General features: G+C 36.5%; 1 pseudogene; it reads left to right on the top strand.

The window, feature by feature from the left end:
* LOC148117827 (small ribosomal subunit protein eS25 pseudogene) overlaps nt 1–18,533 on the top strand; it is a 44,475-nt pseudogene extending 25,942 nt beyond the window's left edge.
* The last annotated feature ends 1,513 nt before the right edge of the window (nt 18,534–20,046 follow it).

Genomic DNA, 20,046 nt, shown 5'->3' with positions numbered 1-20,046 from the left:
CTCAAATCACCCTTTTGATTCTTTTCCTTTCCTCTGTTAGTAATCAATACAAAGGGACTTTTACAGAGTCACACTGGTTCACACACTGTTCCTTGAGCTCAATTAAAAGTTTTATATTGCTTTTAAATTTAATTTATTTCTGCTCTCCACTGAACTATAAACTGCAGAAAGATAAGGAAGCTTTGCTTTGCTCAAAATTGTATGTTCAGTAACTAGCACTGAGTTTAGCACATTGAAATATTTACATCTGCCTTCTCTTATTCCTCTGACTTTAAGCCATGTATCATTTATTTATTGACACACACATAAAACATAAAATTCAATTTAAGAATCCAATAAACTTCTGATACTCCTACTGTTTCCTATTCTGTTTAAAATAGTCTATTATCAATAATTGGTCAATTCTAACCTAAAAATAATAATTTGAAAAAATTCACAGTATTTTTAGTTAATTGAGGTGTTAGACAACTGTAAACCCAATACTAGGAAAGTTGAAGGGAGGATGAGTTTTAAGGTAGCATGTCTCTAAATTTAAGTGGGAACTTAAAGATTGGAAAAATACTTCTTTGATTTAAAAATTGGAAAAGACTCATTCTTCTGTTTAACAAACACTATCATATTGTTCATATACATAAAACTTAAGCATAGTATTTATAAATGTAAAATTAATCATGTTAAATAAATATAGAATTTCATTTGGTTAACTACAGAGAAAATTCTCAAGCCAGTATACAGGGAAATGGTATAATTGGCTTGGCTTCTAATGGGCACTAGCAAGCTGATCAGAGAGCACAGGAAGAAAGGGTGAAGGAGAAGGCTAACACTTCAGGCAATGTGTTGCAGCTACTTCATATCTGGTGAACATCACCAAATCATCATCTCAGACAGACAATCCAAAGCAAAATTTTCTTCTTGAAAAGAGCTAAAAATATAATTGTCTTTACTGCTTTGTCTAGTTTAGTTCTAATTCCTGAAGAGTTAACACTTTCACTTCCACAGACTGGGAATATGTAAAAATAGATATAGATAAATACAGTTGTAAGTAACTTATAAGAACATACACACATCAGGAAAACTAAACTATGCTTTAAATCAGAGGCATATCTTTGTATTGTATGAAGAGCAATTTCTAAAGCATTTACACAGTGCTAGTTTCTCATACACCAATATTTAGTAAATATTGAGATGGTAGATATGAACGCAGGAAAAAGATTGAGTCATGGGAGAACTCAACTTAAATAAGTTTAATAGAAAAAAATACACTGTAATTCAATTATGTATCTGCCTTTTCAGTTCTCTAAATGACTTGTAACTTTTTTGCTTCTGATAATTTATACATTTGCTTTCTTATTTTATATATAATCACTTCCTGTTAGAATTTCACATTTTAGTCCAAATATCATTTTCTCAGAATTATCCAATTTATTTTTGCACTTGTCAAACTTTTTAAATTATGAAAGAACAGATGTACATGTGTGGATGATTATATCTATGTTTTGTAACTCCACTCTTCATCCTCCTTTCCTGGTGTAAGAGCAATAAGGTATGGACCAATTAGTATTGTTTTGCTTATTGTTGTATTCCAGTAGACCATCATGATGCTTTGTTCACTTTTGGATGACTATAGAAATGAGTGAATATCATTTTTATCATCTCTCTTCCAGCACTGATGATTCTAAACAACACACATTTCTTGTCATATTATCTGATTCTCCCTATAAATGATAAATTTACTTTCAAGGTAGTTATGGCCCTTTAAATTTATTTTTGGTGTCTTATAAATCCCTGAAATAGCCGATATATGAATATTATTACTTGAATGAACATGAATATCATATTAATGTGAATTGTTAGTAGTGCAATATGTTTTGAGCATATGGGTTGCAAGGTAGGAAGAAAATCAGAGTGACTGCTTGAAAATTGACCATGATAAGAGTACAGTTTACATGTGAGTAATTAAAATGGGAAAGCCAAAGCAAAGGATATTTGGAATTATCAGATAATGAGACATAAGGTCAGAGAAGAGATTTTAGGTTGGATGTGCAGAGTTCTTGGCAAACTCTCCTACAAATAGATCACAAATAGTCAGAAACCATTTCCATCTGCTACTGTTCCTTAGCAGATTTTGACTAAGGCCACATCACTCTCTGTGAAGGAAGTTTCAGAACACTTTCCTGTTTTGGATCCGATGACAGCTGGTGGAAACTGGAAGGCCACACATCATCTCTAAAAAACCAAACACTATAAAGATAGTTGGCTTATGTCATGAACCATTTTCAAACAATTTTCTATTTAAAATGGTCATACATTACAACAACTGAAACCCTGGAACACTTATTATTTTTCATACTCTATAAATATGTTGGAAGGACAGAACATGAGTTGCCAAACAGCATGACGTTAAGGAGACCCAAGAGCCACCTCAGATTTGCTGAGGAGAAAATTAAGAATTGAAGAATGAAGTATATATCTTGATGAGTTCTATTGCTGTATATCATGGAGAAGAACATGAAACTGGGATGCTGATTGTGATGTCACACTTCAGCAATAGTGATAATAAAAGACTTCCAAGTAAAGTCAAGACAGGAGCAAGTTTTTCAAGGCAAAATGCAGACATCACTTTCTACATATTCTTTCTCTTTAAATTTCCATTTCAGTTCTCAGACATTTTGGTCACTGTAATTATATTCTTTCTTTTTCTTTACATTTTTTCTTATATAGCACCTTCAGACTGGAGACTTTTTTCCCTTCTCCCCATTTGCCACTACATCCCCTCTCCCCAAGATCCATTTCTTTCTCTCTCTTTGCCTCCAGAAAAGAACAGGCCATCCAGTGATACCAGCCCAACATGTCATATTAAGATGCAATAAAACTAGACACAAACCCTCATATCAAGGTTGGATGAGGCAATATATTATGAGGAAAAGGTTCCCACCTGTAGGCGAATGAGTCAGACATACTCTACTCCTCCCACTGTTAGGAGTCCCCACACAAACCCAAAGTTGAGCAACTGTACCATGTATGCAGAGAACCTAGAATACACTCACCCAGGCATTTTCAACCCCCACTAACAACTTCCATTTATTTTTATTTAAAAAAGAACTCATCAAGAATTTTTTATTTTTATGATTACATTTTCCCACTTATTTAAAATAGATTCAATGCTCATACAATATATCCTGTTTACAATTTCCCTTCTCTCTATTCCTCCCAGTTCTTCCCTACTTCTCCTCCAATGTGGATCTACTCCCTTTCTGTTTCTCATTAGAACAGAACAGACATCCAAAAGATAATATTATTATAATATAAAATGTAATAATAATGAAATACAGTATGTAATAAAAAATAATGTAATAAAACTACAATCAGATACAACAAAAGCCATCACGTTGAAGTCAGACAAGGCAAATCAACACAAGGAAAGGAGCCCCAGGAGAAGACACAAGAATCAGAGACCCACTCAGTCACTCATTCTGGAGTCCTGTCAAAAGACTAATCTTAAAACTATAATATATATGCAGAGGACCTGAAGTCCTTGTTGGTCTTATCCTTGCTATTTCATTCTCTTGGAGTTCATATGAGCTGCTCAATTTTTTAGGCAGTCATGCTCTCTTGGTGTCTTCTATCTCTTCTTTCTCCCTATTCATTCTGCTTCCTCTTACACTGGATTCCCTGATCTCTGAGGGGAGGCTTTGATGGTGACATCTCATTTAGAGCTGTATATTCTAAGGTATCTATCTATCTGTCTGTCTGTCTATCTATCCATCTATCTACCTATCGATCTATCTATCTCTATTTCGGCATAAGGTCTGTCTGTGGGTCTCTCTGTTCCCATCTGCTGCAGGAGAAAGACTCTCTAATTATGGCTGAATAAGGCACTGATTTATGAGTGTAACAGAATACCATTAGGAGTCATTTTATTGCTACTATTTTTGTTTAGAACAGTAGTATTTGGATTTACCCTAGGACTCTGGCTTATCTAGACTCTGGTTCTTGGTCAGCCAAGCAGTGCCAGGTATGGATTCCATATTATGGGGTAGACTTTAAGTCAAGTCAGATATCAGTTGGTTGCTTCCACAAGGTCTGTGCCACTATTTCCCTAACATATTTTGAAGCCAGGAAAGATTATAAATCAAGAGTTTTGTGGTTGGGTTTTTCCTTTTCTCTTTTGGTAGCCTGCAGAGTACCTTTCAATGTCATAGACACTAGAAGAGTGGAGTGAAGGTTCTATGTAGGCACCAGTTTGACCTCTTCATGGTCAATGAGTTCTGTGGTTGTTGTCTTCAGCAATGGAGTTTAGCTACCAGTGTGCAGAAAGAAACCTACTATTTTATCAGAAAGGCACCCTGGGTCGTTTGGTGATTTCCATGGAACTGTTTTAGCCAACAACTCAATAGGATGTTGCCTAGTCCCTAGTACTGGAAGCATGGTTTGGTGACAAGGGATGGTCAGCTGGAACTCCATCTCTCTATAGACTTTATTAGGTATGACTGACTTAATGGGGGCAAACCCCAGTCAGCACTATTGTATGTAAAATAATTCATGAATGCGATGACTACTTAGGAATAGCTCTTAGCTATATAAAGGTTAGATGTCTTCTGTCTTCTATGTGAGGAAAAAATATGAAAACATAGATATACTCGGATGGTAACTTTTTCTGTACTTTATCTTGAAAAAAATCCTCTCTGAAAAATCTTTCTTCACAGCTTCCTAATAGCTCTACATCCTTTCTCCTTGCTCTACTCAACAGGTTCTCTGAGTAGCTCTGCATCTTTCTACATCTTTCTCTACACCCTTCATCTACTCTTCCTTTTACAGTCAAACTCTAAACAATTATAAGTTACATTCTCAAGACCTGATCCTTCTCAAATCACAAGATATGTCATGCAGTTTCTATTAGACTAAGGAGCTTGTGTTGACCAGCCAGTGAATAATGCTTAGCCTTGCACATAGCTCAGATGCTTAGGGTTCACAGGAAGAAAATGAAGCTGGAATTCAAGACTTAACAATAACAATTATTAACTGGAACTTGAGTGGTAGAGAGTACATGCAGACTAAATTTGCTTCAAGCTCTGACCTCATATCAACAACAAACGACACCTGAAAAAATGACCTCCTGTATTTGTCCCCACAGGCAACCAGCCGGCTTTGAATTTGTTCTGAGTCTAAAGTAGCTGTATGGGTAAAAGGCTGTCTTTGTAACTCAGAATTCTATGCCAATCTAAGAAATGTAAAATAAGCTAGAATTACCTCTTTTCATCAAAATTATACATTTAGGCAGAAATCATATTCCTGATCATCCACAGCTATATTTGTGCCCAGTAGATGGAATATTTACATGAGATAAATACACAAGCAATGAATGGAAATGCATCCAAAGCTGTTATTAGGAAAAAATGAAGTTCTATTTCCCCCTTCCAAGAAGATCCATGTATTTTCCTAATCCCTTCCTTTATACCCAACCTTTGTGAGAATATGGACTATAGCTGGTTTTCATTTTTAAACAAATAATAGCTAAATATAAGCCAATATATATTATATTTATCTTTTCATATGAGGGTTGCTCACTCAGGTTGACTTTTTTTTTAGCTCCATCCATTTGTCTGTATATTTATGATGTCATTTTTAACAACTAAGTAATAATTTACTATGTGAAAGTAGCACATTTTTTAATCTATTCTATCTTTCACATACATCTAGGTTTTATCCAGTTTTGGTTATTTTATTTATTTATTTATTCATTTTAATCTATTTATTTATTAAAAATTTCCACATCCTCCCCGCCTCCTTTTTCCCTCCCCCTCCCCACCTCCTCCTTCCTCTCTAGTCCCAAGAGCAGTCAGGGTTCCCTGCCCCATGGGAAGTCCAAGGTCGTCCCCCCTCCATCCAGGTATATACAGGTAAGCATCCAAACAAACCAGGGTCCCACAAAGCCAGTCCATGCAGTAGAATCAAAACTCAGTGCCATTGTCCTTGGCTTCTCAGTCAGCCTTCATTGCCAGCCACATAGAGTGTTCATTTTGATCACATGCTTCATCACTCCCAATCCAGCTGGCCTTGGTGAGCTCCCATTAGATCAGTCTCACTGTCTCAGTGGGTGGGCACACCCCTCATGATCCTGACTTCCTTGCTTATGTTCTCCCTCCTTCTGCACCTCATTTGGACCTTGGGAGCTCAGTCCAGTGTTCCAATGTTGGTCTCTGCCTCTATCTCCATCCATCGTCAGATGAAGGTTCTATGGTGATATGCAAGATATTCATCAGTGTGTGTATGGGACAAGGCCAGTTCAGTCACTCTCATCTCAGCTGTCCAAGGAACAATGTGGGGACCTCTCCTTGGACCTGGGAACCCCTCTAGAGTCAAGTCTCTTGCGAACCCTAAAATGGCTACCTTAATTAAGATATTTACTTCCCACCACCCATATCCACCCTTCCTCCATCCCACCCATCCCATTACCCCAAGCTCTCCTGAATCCTCCCCTTCTCCCTTATCTCTACCCATCTCCCCTTACATCTACCCCCATCCCCCATGCACGCAAGTTTTGCCTGGCAATTTTGTCTACTTCCAACATCCAGGAGGATAAGTATATGATTTTCTTTGGGGTCACCTTCTTATTTAGCTTCTATAGGATCACGAATTATAGGCTCAATGTCCTTTAATTATGGCTAGAATCCACTTATGAGTGACTACATACCATATTCCTCTTTCAGGGTCTGGGTTACCTCACTCAATAAAGCATTTTCTATTTCCATCCATTTGCATGCAAAATTCAAGATGTCATTGATTTTTACCACTGAGTAAAACTCTAAAGTGTATATATTCCACACCTTCTTTAACCATTCTTCTATTGAGGGGCACCTAGGTAGTTTCCTGGTTCTGGCTATTACAAATAGTGCAGCTATGAACATAGTTGAACAAATGCTTTTGTAGTATGATAGGACATCTCTTGGGGGTATTCTCAAGAGTGGAATTGCTGGTTCCTGAGGTAGGTTGACTCCCAGTTTCTTGAGAAACCGACACTGATTTCCACAGTGGCTGCACAAGTTTGTCTTCCCACCAACAATGGATGAGTGTTCCCCCCTCTGCACATCCTCTCCAGCATAGGCTATCATTGGTGTTTTTGAGTTTAGCTCTACTTACAGGTGTAAGATGGTATCTCATAGAAGTTTTGATTTGGTTTCCCTGATCGCTAAGGAGGTTGAGCATGACCTTAAGTGCCTTTTGGCCATTCGAAGTTCATCTGTTGTGAATTGTCTGTTCAGATCAGTACCCCATTTTTTAATTGGGTTAATTAGAGTTTTAGTGTCTAGTTTCTTGTGTTCTTTGTATATTTTGGAGACAGACCTTTGTCTGATGAAGGATTGATGAATATCTTCTCCCAGTCAGAAGGGAGCCTTTTTGTCTTACTGACAGTGTCCTTTGCTTTACAGAAACTTCTCAATTTAAGGAGGTCCCATTTATTCATCGATTCTCTACTGTCTGTGCTACTGGGGTTCTATTTAGGAAGTTGTCTCCTGTGCCCATGTCTTATAGACTACTTCCCACTTTCTCTTCTATCAGGTTCAATGTGGTCAGATTAATATTGAGGTCTTTAATCCATTTGGACTTGAGTTTTGTGCATGGTGATAGATATGAATCTATTTTTATTCTTCTACAGGTTGACATCCAGTTATGCCAGCACCATTTGTTAAAGATGCTTTCTTTCTTCTATTGTATAGTTTTAGCTCCTTAAGTTGAAAATCAGTTGTTCATAGGTTTGAGGATTAATATCTGGGTTTTCTATTTGATTCCATTGGTCAACATCTCTGTTTTTTTTGCCAATACCAAGCAGTTTTCATTACTGTAGCTCTGTGATAGAGTTTGAAGTCAGGGATGGTAATGCCTCTGGCAGTACTTTTATTGTATAAAATTGTTTTGGCTATCCTGGGTTTTTTGGTTTTCCGTATAAAGTTGATTATTGTTCTCTCAAGATTTGTGAAGAATTTTTTTGGGATTTTGATGGGGATTGCATTGAGTCTATAGATTGCTTTTGGTAGAATTGCCATTTTTACTATGTTGATCCTCCCAATCCAAGAGCATGGGAGATTTTTCCATTTTCTGGTATCTTCTTCAATTTCTTTCTTTAAAACCTTAAGGTTCTTGTCAATTAGATCTTTCACTTCCTTGGTTAGAGTTGCCCCAAGATACTTTATGCTATTTGTGACTGTCCTGAAAGGTGATGTTTCTCTGATTTCCCTCTCTGTATCTTGTTCTTTGTGTATAGGAGGGCAACTAATTTTATGGAATTGATCTTGTATCCTGTCACAGTACTAAAGGTGTTGATCAGTTGTAGGAGTTCTCTGGTAGAGTTTTTCTGGTCGTTTATGTACACTATCATATCATCTGCAAATAATGAAAGTTTGATTTCTTCCTTTCCAGTTCGAATCCCCTTGAACTCTTTATGCTGTCTTATTGCTATTGCTAGAACTTCAAGCACTATATTGAAGAGGTATTGAGAGAGTGGGCAGCCTTGTCTTGTTTCTGATTTTAGTGGGATGGCTTTGAGTTTCTCTCCATTTAATTTAATGTTAGCTTTTGGCTTGCTGTGTATTGCTTTTATTATATTTACGAATGAACCTTGTATCCCTAATCTTTCCAAGACCTTTATCATAAAGGGGTATTGAATTTTGTCAAATGCTTTTTCAGCATCTAATGAAATGATCATATGGTTTTTTTTCCTTCAGGTTATTTATATGATGGATTACATTGATTGATTTTTGTATGTTGAGCCAGCCCTTCGTTTCTGGGATGAAGCCTACTTGATCGTAATGTATAATTTTTTGATGTGTTCTTGGATTCTGTTTGTGAGTATTTTATTGAGAATTTTTGCATCAATGTTCATGAGTGAGATTGGTCTGTAATTCTCTTTCTTGGTTAAGTCTTTGTGTGTTTTGGGTATCAGCATGTCTGTAGCTTCATAAAAGGAGTTAGGGAATGTCTCTTCTGTTTCTATTTTGTGAAACACATTAAGGAGTAAAGGTATTAACTTCACTTGGAAGATCTGATAGAATTCAGCATTGAAACCATCTGGGCCAGGGCTTTTTTTGGTCGGGAGGTTTCTGATGACAGCTTCTATTTTCTCGCGACTTACAGGTCTATTTAAACTGCTCATCTGGTCTTGACTTAATTTTGGTATATGGTATTTATCTAAAAAAGTGTCCATTTCTTCCACATTTTCCAATTTTGTGGCATACAGGCTTTTGTAGTGAGGTCTAATGATTCTCTGAATTTCTTCTGTGTCTGTGATTATGTCCCCCTTTTCATTTTTGATCTTGTTAATATGCATGCTCTCTCTCTTCTGTTTGATTAGTTTGGATAGGTGTTTATCAATCTTGTTGATTTTCTCCAGGAACCAGCTTTTTGTTTCATTGATTCTTTGTATTATTTTCTGTTTCAATTTTGTTGATTTCAGCCATCAATTTGATTATTTCCAGTCTTCTACTCCTCCTTGGTGAGTCTGCTTCTTTTTTTTCCAGAGCTTTCAGGTGTGCAGTTAAGTCTCTAATGTGTGCTTTCTCCGTTTTCTTTATGTGGGCCCTTAGTACTATGAACTTTCCTCTTAGCACTGCTTTCATAGTGTCCCATAGATTTGGGTATGTTGTGTCTTTTTTTTTCATTGAATTCAAGGAAGACTTTAATTTCTCTTTTTATTTCTTCCTTGACCCAGGGATGGTTCAGTAGGTGACTGTTCAGTTTCCATGAGTTTGTAGGCTTTCTGGGGTTAGAATTGTTGTTGAATTCTAACTTTATTCCATGGTGATCTGATAGTACACAGGTGATTACTACACTTTCTTTATGTCTATGGATGTTTGCTTTGTTACCAATTATGTGATCAATTTTTGTGAAGGTTCCATGAGATGCTGAGAAGAAGGTGTATTCTTTTCTGTTTGGGTGAAATGTTCTATAGATGTCTGTTAGGTCCATTTGGTTCATTACATCTGTTAGTTCTCTTATTTCTCTGTTAAGTTTTCTGTCTGGTCATTAATATCACTTAATATCAATGGACTCAATTCACCTATAATAAGCCACAGGTTAAGAGAATGGGTACGAAATCAGGATCCAACATTCTGCTGCCTACAAGAAATACACCTCAAACACAAAGATAAACACTACCTCAGAGTAAAGGGTTGGGAAAAGGTTTTCCAGTTAAATGGATCAAAGAAACAAGCGGGTGTTGCTATACTAATATCTAACAAAATTGATTTCAAACTAAAATCAATCAGAAGAGACAGAGATAGACACTGTATACTCATATCAGGAACAATTCATCAGGAGGACGTCTCAATCCTGAATATCCATGCCCTAATATAAAAGCACCAACATATGTAAAAGAAACATTAGTAGAACTGAGAACATATATCAAACCCCACACTCTAATTGTGGGTGATTTCAACACTCCTCTCTCACCAATGGACAGGTCAACCAGACAGAAACTAAACAGAGAAATAAGAGAACTAACAGATGAAATGAACCAAATGGACCTAACAGACATCTATAGAACATTCTACCCAAACAGAAAAGAATATACTTTCTTCTCAGCATCTCATAGAGCACTGTCTTTACACCATGTTGACTTTTGATTTTCTTGGTGACAGAGCAAAAACCAGATATATTTATACTAACTGTGAAATTTAGTGTTACTTTTCACCTTTATGAATTCTGAAATATTAGGAGACAACTCTCTTGGCACACATGTGATTGATTATTTGGCCTCTTGGTTCTGAGAAATTATGTTGATCCTTCTAATTGAAGGAGGAGAAACATGCTTTTTAAAGGTAGTTGTTGCCATTCCCTAAGATGGGGCCCTGGAATTGTTAAAAAGAATAGAGGAGGCTGGGCACAAGCATTCATTGTTACCTGCTTCTTAACTTGGTATACAATTTTAGCATTTTAAGTTCTTGTTGCTGTGACTTTTGCACCATGATGGACTGGAACCTCATTCTCTGAGATGAAATAATACTGTTGCCTAAGTTGATGTTGTGAGGGCATTTTATCATAATAACAGGAAAGTAACTCAGATGCTCACTGATGTGCAAACCTCCATCTATAGTCTCTGCCTAAAAATTTATGAAGCAAACATGAGTTCCACTGATATCTCCAGCTTTTGTAATTTATTCTAGCAACTTAACTCACCAATTTGTAAGTTCATAGTCCAAAGGTAGGAACTGAAATGTTCCTTATCAATTTACATGTAGGAAAAAATAGGAACCATAAGCTCACTGCGAAAAGATTATTAGCTAACTGCAAAGTTTATGTGCAGTTCTTTTGTATAGTCTTAGATTCCTCTCTTTACACTGTTACTTAGGACAGTGCTATTTTCCTATTCTCTCTGCTGAGGTTGTTTTATACATATGTGAGACAGTAAGACTTGTCATTCTTTTTTATTTGATCTTTTACATAATTTTAAAAAATCTGTGAGAATTAAAGGCTAATGAAATGAATCTTCTTTTTAGTGATTTCTTTTTATTGAAAAGAGATTCTCCCCTCATACAATACATCCCAACCAATTTTCCCTCCCTCACTCCTCCCAACTTCTTCCCCTCCTCCAAGATCCTCTCTCCTCTCTATCCTCTTCAGAAAAGCACAAGCTTCCAAGAGACGCTTGACAGCTGCTAGCAAGACAGATCAAGATATAGTAAGACAAGGCTAAAGTTCTCATCTGATGCTGGACGAGGCAACAGAATAGTGGAAGAGTCACAACAACAGGCAAAGGGATTAGAGATCTACCAGCTCCCACTGTCAGGTGTCCTACAAAAGCAGCAAGCTAACAATCACAACATACACACAGAGGACCTGGTACAGAGCCATGTCCTCCTTGTGTTTGTGTCTTTATTCTTAATGAACCCATTGAGCCTTGCTTAGTTCAGTGGGCTATGTTCTCCTGGTGTCTACCATCCCTTCTGACCCCTTCAATCATTCCTCTCCCTCTTCTGTGAGGTTCCCAGATCTCTAAAGGTAGAGATCTGATGGAGAATTCCAATTTCAATTCTCTGCATAATATCTGTACCCACTCTCATCTGCTGCCAGAGGAAGCCACTCTGATGGTAACTGAAGAAGGTATTGATCTATCTTCTAATAGATAAATTTGTTAATGAATGGAATAGAGATTTCTCTTCATAAGAGAAAATGCAAATGGCAAATAAATATCTATAAAATTGTAAAGGTGATGGCTAATCTTGATTGTCATCTGGATTCAGTTAAAAACCAATTTGATGGCAAGTCCTGTGGGTATTTTCTGATTAAATTTACTTAAAACAAGACATGTCCTAAACCCAGACCACACTTTCTGTTAGCAAGGCACATAAAAGTCTAGAAAAAAAGAAGTTTTGCTTTTTAAAGTCTGATTGTTCTCCCTCTTACTGGTTATATATTAAACCTAGCTTCTTCGCTATCTCAACACAGACTGAAAATCAGTGCTTCTCCCAGAATCCTCCAGGACTCCAGCATCAGACTGGGACTATAAAGGTATCTAACTGTGTGGACTGAGCCACCCTCAGAATCTCGGTCTTTCTTTTGTGAAACATCCATTGTTGGACTACCTGAACAACGTCCTGTAAATAGAGTCTAATAAACCATATACATGTGATAATATATATATATATATATTATCAATTTTGTTTCTTTAGAGAACTCTTGCTAATATCCTTATTTGGGAAATAAAGACTAAAACTACCTTGATACATCATTTCACCTCTAATGAACATCATCAAGGTAACAAATGACTTCAAATTCTGGTATAGATGTGGGAGAAGAGTGAAATTTCTTCCCTGTTGGTGTGATTTCAAGCTGTTTGAATCTTTATTAAAATCATTATGGATGTTTCTCCAAAACCAAAAAAATAGAATTACTGTGTGATACAGTTGTACCATTCCTGGTAAATGCTCAAAGGACTATAGATACTATCACAGAAATACTTACACATTCACATTTGTTACAATTCTGTTAACTTCAGTTAACAATACCCAAGAAATGAAACCAGCCTAGATATAAAAAAAAACAGATAAATGCATAAAGGAAATGTGGTATCTGCACAAACAGTACAGGTTATATTATATTATATGGCCATAAATAATGAAACAGTGACATTTACAGAAACATGGATAAAGCTGGAAATGTTCATGCTAAGTATAATACTCCAGGTTCAAAAAGACAAAAGCCATATTTTCTTCTCATATGCAGATAATCTTCATACATGTATATGTATTTTGGGAGTGTGGGGGTTATGAAGCACACAAAGGGGAACATGAAAGGAGAAGTGGTCTTAAGGGAAGAGAGACAGACAGAAATGAAAGATGAACAAAATACATGTGACAGAAAACCAAACGGCCACATAGTAAGAAGAGGAGAAACAGAGTGAGGCACAGGAAGAAGAAAGGGCCCTGGGGAAGAGAGACAAATGGGGAAAATTATGAAAATGCCATAATGAAGCCCATTACTTCATGTGCTGACTTAAAATAAATGAATGTCTTATATCCATAATTACAATTTAATGCAAAATTGTTTTAAAACCTAAACATTTGTAGCATTACCTCTTTCTCTTGGGAATGGACTGTTCCATCACAGTATCTTGATGTGTACCCTTACATGCCTCACCTCATTTCCACATACATTTAAAAGGAATACAATTACATACTTGCTGTAGATTGCTTTCTCGTCTGTATTCTCTGCCCTACCTACATAGTTCTGGCAATTGACAGTCTGGATAGAGATCTTACATGAATGTTTCACTGTTCTTTAAACTTGTACTTAATAATGGAAGAAACATTACACTTGTCCAGTGCTTTTTAATGTAGTGTCTCAGGGCACTTAGCCAATTAAACAAACCTTCAAAGCTAAGTGTAAGAGATTTTTACTGATGGTTTTGAAGAGCCTGAAATTTTTTTTCCCAAGGTCAGAAAAGACTGCGAAAATCATAACTCTGGGAAAAGCATTCCATTTCCGTGTGTCATCTAGTCACAAAAGATGCGCCCACAATAATGAATAGGAAAAAATAAAGCATTTTCTACCTCCCTCTTCCCTCCCTCCTGAGAATCAGGTATATTTGGGAAATATGAACCTTGGACTGCACCCAGCTGCATTTGGAAGTCTTTCAATGGCACACTTCTAATCCAATACTGCCTCTAGTATTTAGGAAGCCAGACATATAATCTCTGTCTCTGTAGGGGAGCTAAGCTTTCACATGTTCTTGTTGCCAATGTTGTTTGCCTATTTTTGTCCAAAGACATAATAACTATTTTTGATAACTTCGTACTGTGACAAGGCCTGTGTTACATTAAGTGAAATGAAGACATTATAGCCTGAATTAACAGATGATTTTTAAGGCAAGACAATTTTAGGGAGAGTTGTTGAATAAGTTGGGTAAAATTTAAATTTTCCATTTGCAATATTGACTTTACCTCAGCATGGTAGGTTGTATTTTTCTCAGTTTATGGTGTTAGGTTCTCTCTCTCTCTCTCTCTCTCTCTCTCTCTCTCTCTCTCTCTTTCTCTCTCTCTGTCTGTCTCTCTCTCTCTCTCTCTCTGTCTCTGTCTCTCTCTCTCTCTCTCTCTAATAGTTATTTAAACAGAGCTAATTATTTGGATAAACCATGCTTTAGTTGATTGGAAACTTTCAAGGATAAAGACTTAGTTGAATGTATTATCTGCCAGAAAGTTTAACCATAAGAGGTAGTGTTCACAGTAGAAAACGTGTGTGTGTGTGTGTTATATGTGAGAACAATGTATATACAGCTGTGCACAGGTGTGTGCACCTGTGCATGTGTTCGAAGCCAGTGGAAGCTTTCAGGTGTCAGGTCCGGCACTCTACCAGGTTCCACTGGATTCGGTAAAAGCAGAGTTCTATCATTGGGACCCGGACTAGATTCAGAGCTCCTTAGTGTTTTAGGCACATGTATTAATATGACAGGCTTTCTATGTGCATGAGTGCTAGAATTTGAAATTAGGTCTCTTTGCTTTCTGTCTACACTTCTAGATCATTTATTTATAAAATATCTACTTCTGAATATTTTGGAAAATTTCTCTGACTTGCTTATATCAACATGAACAAAGTCACACATCTCTGTATCAACTTAATCTATCTGTATTCTTATTTTATGCCACAGGAGTACTCAGGGCAACAAGAAAATGTTTAGGCTGCTTTCTTTGACTCAATTTCTCTGTGTTATGTTCCATGGAAGTGACAAACTGATACAACATGCTACTCTCTCTGATGATGGCTTTATTCATTTCTGTAGTTTTAATATATTGCCTGTTAATATATGCTTAACATGGTTAAGATGGGTTTTTTAATCTTTGGAGATAAACAAAGACAACAACTTTTTCCCAACAAAGCAAAAAAAAATTAGTGAGGATAGCCAATAGAATGGAAGACATTTTTTGTTAGTTATACTTATAAGCAATGATTGATCTAGAATAAGAGCAAAACACTGCATATCCATAAACCAGGTACAATCAATTTTTTGTTCATGAAATAAACAGAAATTTCTCAGAACAAGAAAGTTAGTAATGGACAAAGAAAACATGAAGGAAATATTCAACATCCTTAGTCACCAGGGAAAGACGATGCTTCAGGAATCTATCTTACTTCTGTCAGATTACTATTATGAAGAAGACAAATATTGTGTATAGCTTGACAGATACTACAAGAATGCAAAAGTTTAAGCATTTTTGTTATAAAGATGGCCATTGAGAAATAACAATAATGAAAAAACCCAAACTTACCATTGATTAAAAATCTAATAAAAATCCACTGTCCACTATATTTTTGATGGCTTGGAGAAGAAATTATTGCTTTGGTTTTCACAATAAATAAATGCTAGCACACAAAGGAAAACAAATATTTTAAAATGTTTGTTAGGATGGGGACAAAAGTATCCTTCTACACTGCTTTTGAGGACATAAATTAGTTCAGATGCTATTGAAAGCAACATGGTTTCCCCAAAAGTTAAATTATCAGATAATTCATCTATATCACGTATTGTGGTTTGACTAGGAAATATCCTTCATTCCAGCTCATGGCACAATTTGTAAGATTCCGGAGCCTTTTTATAGGTGAATTGAGTAGAACCTTCATCTGGCGATGGATGGAGATAGAGACAGAGACCCACATTAGAACACTGGACTGAGCCCTCAAAGTCCAAATGAGGAGCAGAAGGAGTGAGAATATGATCAAGGAAGTCAGGACCACGAGGGGTGCATCCACCCACTGAGACAGTGGGACTGATCTAATGGGAGTTCACCAAAGCCAGCTGGACTGGGAGTGATGGAGCATGTGATCAAACAGTATACTCTGAATGTGTCTGGCAATGAAGGCTGACTGAGAAGCCAAGGACAATGGCACTGGATTTTGATTCTACTGCATGGAATGACTTTGTGGCATCCTGGTTTGTTTGGATGCTCACCTTTATAGACCTGGATGGAGTGGGGAGGACCTTGGACTTCACGGGGCAGGGAACCGTGACTGCTCTTAGGACTAGAGAGGGAGGGGGAGGTAGAGAGCGGGAGGGAAAAGAGAGGTGGGAAGGAGGTGGAAATTTTTAATAAATAATTAAATTAATTAAAAAAAGATTCCGGAGCCTTTAGGAGTAGAGCCTTACTGAATGAAGTATGTTGCGGGTGTAGGCTTTGAAGTTTTATAGTTTATACCCACTTGCTCTTCTCTCTGTGTTACTGCAGTCTGATGCAATGCAAGGGATGCTCTCATGTTCCTGATGAGATACCTTCCCTGCTGTGATGGACTATATCCTCTCTGGTGTAAGCCAGAGTAAGCTTTCTCTCTTAAGTTGCTTTTATCATGGAAACAGAAATTAAGCTAATGTATAGTCAAAGGATTTTAAAAAAATACAGAAGAGATATTTGTTTTTTGTCTCACTGTTTCTGTTATACAAGTTATGAAATAAGCAAGTCCCTACACCCCTTTGTGTGAAGAGAAGGATCTTTTTTCTAATTTGAAGTAGGTATATTCACTTTTAATCTGGACTTTTGAGGTGGGAAGATATACAACTTTAATTTGGGTCTTGAGGCAAGAAGACACACTTTTAACTTGGGCCTCTCATTCTGTTGGAAGCCTAAATAAGAATGTGGAAGAAGGAAGCCTTTGCTCTTTTTCTCCTTGTCCTCACATTGCTAGCAAGTCCATTCCTTCAGCAGTATTTGAGGCTACTGTTCTGGGATTCCAGCATATACTGAAGACCAGCTGAGACATTCAGCCCTGTGGACTGAGCAAGCCAGTAGGTAGCACTCCTCCATCACTTTCTTATCAGCTCTTGGCTCTATGTCTTACCCTGCTTGAGTTTATCTCCTGACTTGCTTTGATGAACTGTGATGTGAAAATGAAAACTGAATAAACACTTTTTTCCCCCAAGTTATTTGGTCATGTTGGTTCTTCACTGTTATAGCAAACCTAACTAAGACAGTGACTTAGTATTAATTCTATTCACCCACATAAAAGAAATTATCAGGGGCTATAGTCTAAGAGTACTTGTGGAAGACACGGATTCAATTCCCAGCAACCAGGCAACTCAAAACATCTGTAACTTTCTTCTAGGAGTTCTGATGCTTTCTTCTGCTATCAGCAGTATGACACACACATGTTACATGTACATTTGTGTAGACAAACACTCATACATAAAGTAAATCTCTACAAAAAAGGGGAGTTACATCTTTTAGAGAAAATAGATGTGACTGAAGAGCATTCTCCTAAGAAAATATTTTTTTGGTCCAACATCTTAGGAAGACTTCATTCAGTGTTTGGGGCTGCTTTTTGGGCTTTGTCATATTGAATAAGAACTACAAGAAAGATATTTGAAAGTTGGCCAGTAAAGATAAAGTACCAGTGAGCAAGTCTGTAGACAAGGCCAAAGAAAAGTGGTCCAAAGGCAAAGTTCAGGACAAGATTAATGATCTAATAATATCTGACAAAGCTACATAGGATGTACCCTGTAAAGAAGTCCCAGATATAAGTTCATTACTCCAGCTGTTGCCTCTGAGAGATTGAAGGTTAATGGTTCCTTGGCCAGAGCAACCCATTAGGAGCTACTTAGCAAAGGACTTATCAAGCTGGTTTCAAAATAATGACATCTTGAAATTTGCACGCAAATGGATGGAGCTAGAAAGCATCATATTGAGTGAGGTAACCCAGACCCATAACGACAACTATCACATGTACTCACTCATAAGTGGTTTTTAAACATAAAGCAAAGAAAACCAGCCTACAAATCACAATCCCAGAGAACTTAGAACATAAAGAGGACCCTAAGAGAGACATACATGGATCCAATCTACATGGGAAGTAGAAAGAGACAAGATCTCCTGAGTAAATTAGGAGCATGGGGAATATGTGAGAAGGTAGAAGGGGAGGGGAGAGAAAGAGAGGGGAGCAGATGAAAGTGTAGAGCTCAATAAAATCAATAAAAAAAGAAAAAAGCACAGAGTCCAAGTAATTTATACCAGAAATATAAGAGGTGGAGATGCCCAGCTGTTGGTGAGGATGCATGAACATGTTCAATCAACTATAAGTTTAGAAAATTAAAACTTTATTAAATCAAAGAAATTAGTGATAAATATTGCTTTTTCTTTCACTTGAAGATTCTAGATTTTATTTTATTAAAATAAATTATATATATGTATTTATGTATATGTAAGATATAGTCAATTATCAAATTACATAAATATCAAATTATATAAAATGATCATATATATTTATGTATATATAAGGTATATACCTAAATACAAGTCCGAACTTTTTTAATGCTAAAATGTGGAATTTTTAACATGTGGATATAACACATGAAGAAAGTCTAACAAATGCACAAAGTGCTGTGATCTTTGACTGTGCACTAGGTCACTTTCTGATGCCCTGCTTAGATGTAATCTTTTCCTACTATCTCAAATACTGAAAGTTGAAGATGGAATGAGGTCCTTGATCCTTAAGCCCTACTTTCAGCTCCACCTTTTGCTACTCCAGTGAGACTAATTGGACCAAGGCCAGGAAAAAGCATCGTGCCACTAAATTTACTGGTCAGTTTCTAAAATTAGGTTAGCCTATTCAGAGCAAGTAACACAAGTCCTAACCATGTGTAGGACTAAGAGTTAGGGCTGCATCTTAGAGGCCTTCCTTAATTACGAGATCTGGGGGAGTTCCATCCTTGCAATTTTGCTTGCTGCTTTGACTTACCTGTTAAAAATGTTTTATATAGTTCATCTTTTACTTATTAATTTTGCTTATTTTCTTTTTCCTTACAAAGAGCTTGAGTTTCATGAATGATTTCTGTTCAGTTCTTTTGCTTTTCTTTAATGTATAAAATAATGCCTGACACAGAGGAAGTGGTTGGTGGGTGCTTGCTGAATATATGAATGAATAAATGAATGAAATACATAATTTATGGCAATGAAAATTAATATGGTATTGGGAAAAACATTTGAGACATTATTTATAAAATATTTTTAAATTGTTTGTGAGTTATACAATTATGTTTAGGAGTAGACCCAAAGAAAATAGAAAACACTAGATGCGAAGCCTCAGACCTATGAATTTTATCAGTGTGAGTCTCCAGGAAGCCTTGTCACATGTACAGTTATGTATTGTTCACGTTGGACTGTAAGCTGCCAGATGTTCTTTCTCCACAGAGGACATGCAATGTTTTATATTGTGCTTGGGAACTTACATGCGATGCTTGATTTCAGAGGGGTAAAAGACAGCTAAACTCATACTTTACAGAAACTTAAGGCTATAAGGAATAGAAATTAAATCTACAACAAAATCTATAAAGATATTCAAAATATTTGCCACAGAAACCCCATTTAATAAAAAGTAAGTCATAAGACAATGCTTGAATAAAATGAAACAAAAAGCTCTACATATAAAAAATAACTTAAACATAAGGACAATCTTATACTTATTGATAGTGGTCTAACCTTGAAAAAACCTCTATTTTTATTAAAAAATTAATTGTTACATTTAGTCAATAAGATATTGAGTTTCCACTTTTAAATGTTATATTTTACAGAT

The sequence above is a fragment of the Myodes glareolus genome, chromosome 25 (assembly GCF_982192425.1).
Source record: "Myodes glareolus chromosome 25, mMyoGla1.1, whole genome shotgun sequence".
In the NCBI taxonomy this organism is placed as follows: Eukaryota; Metazoa; Chordata; class Mammalia; order Rodentia; family Cricetidae; genus Myodes; species Myodes glareolus.
This window is presented reverse-complemented; position numbering and strand designations above follow the sequence as displayed.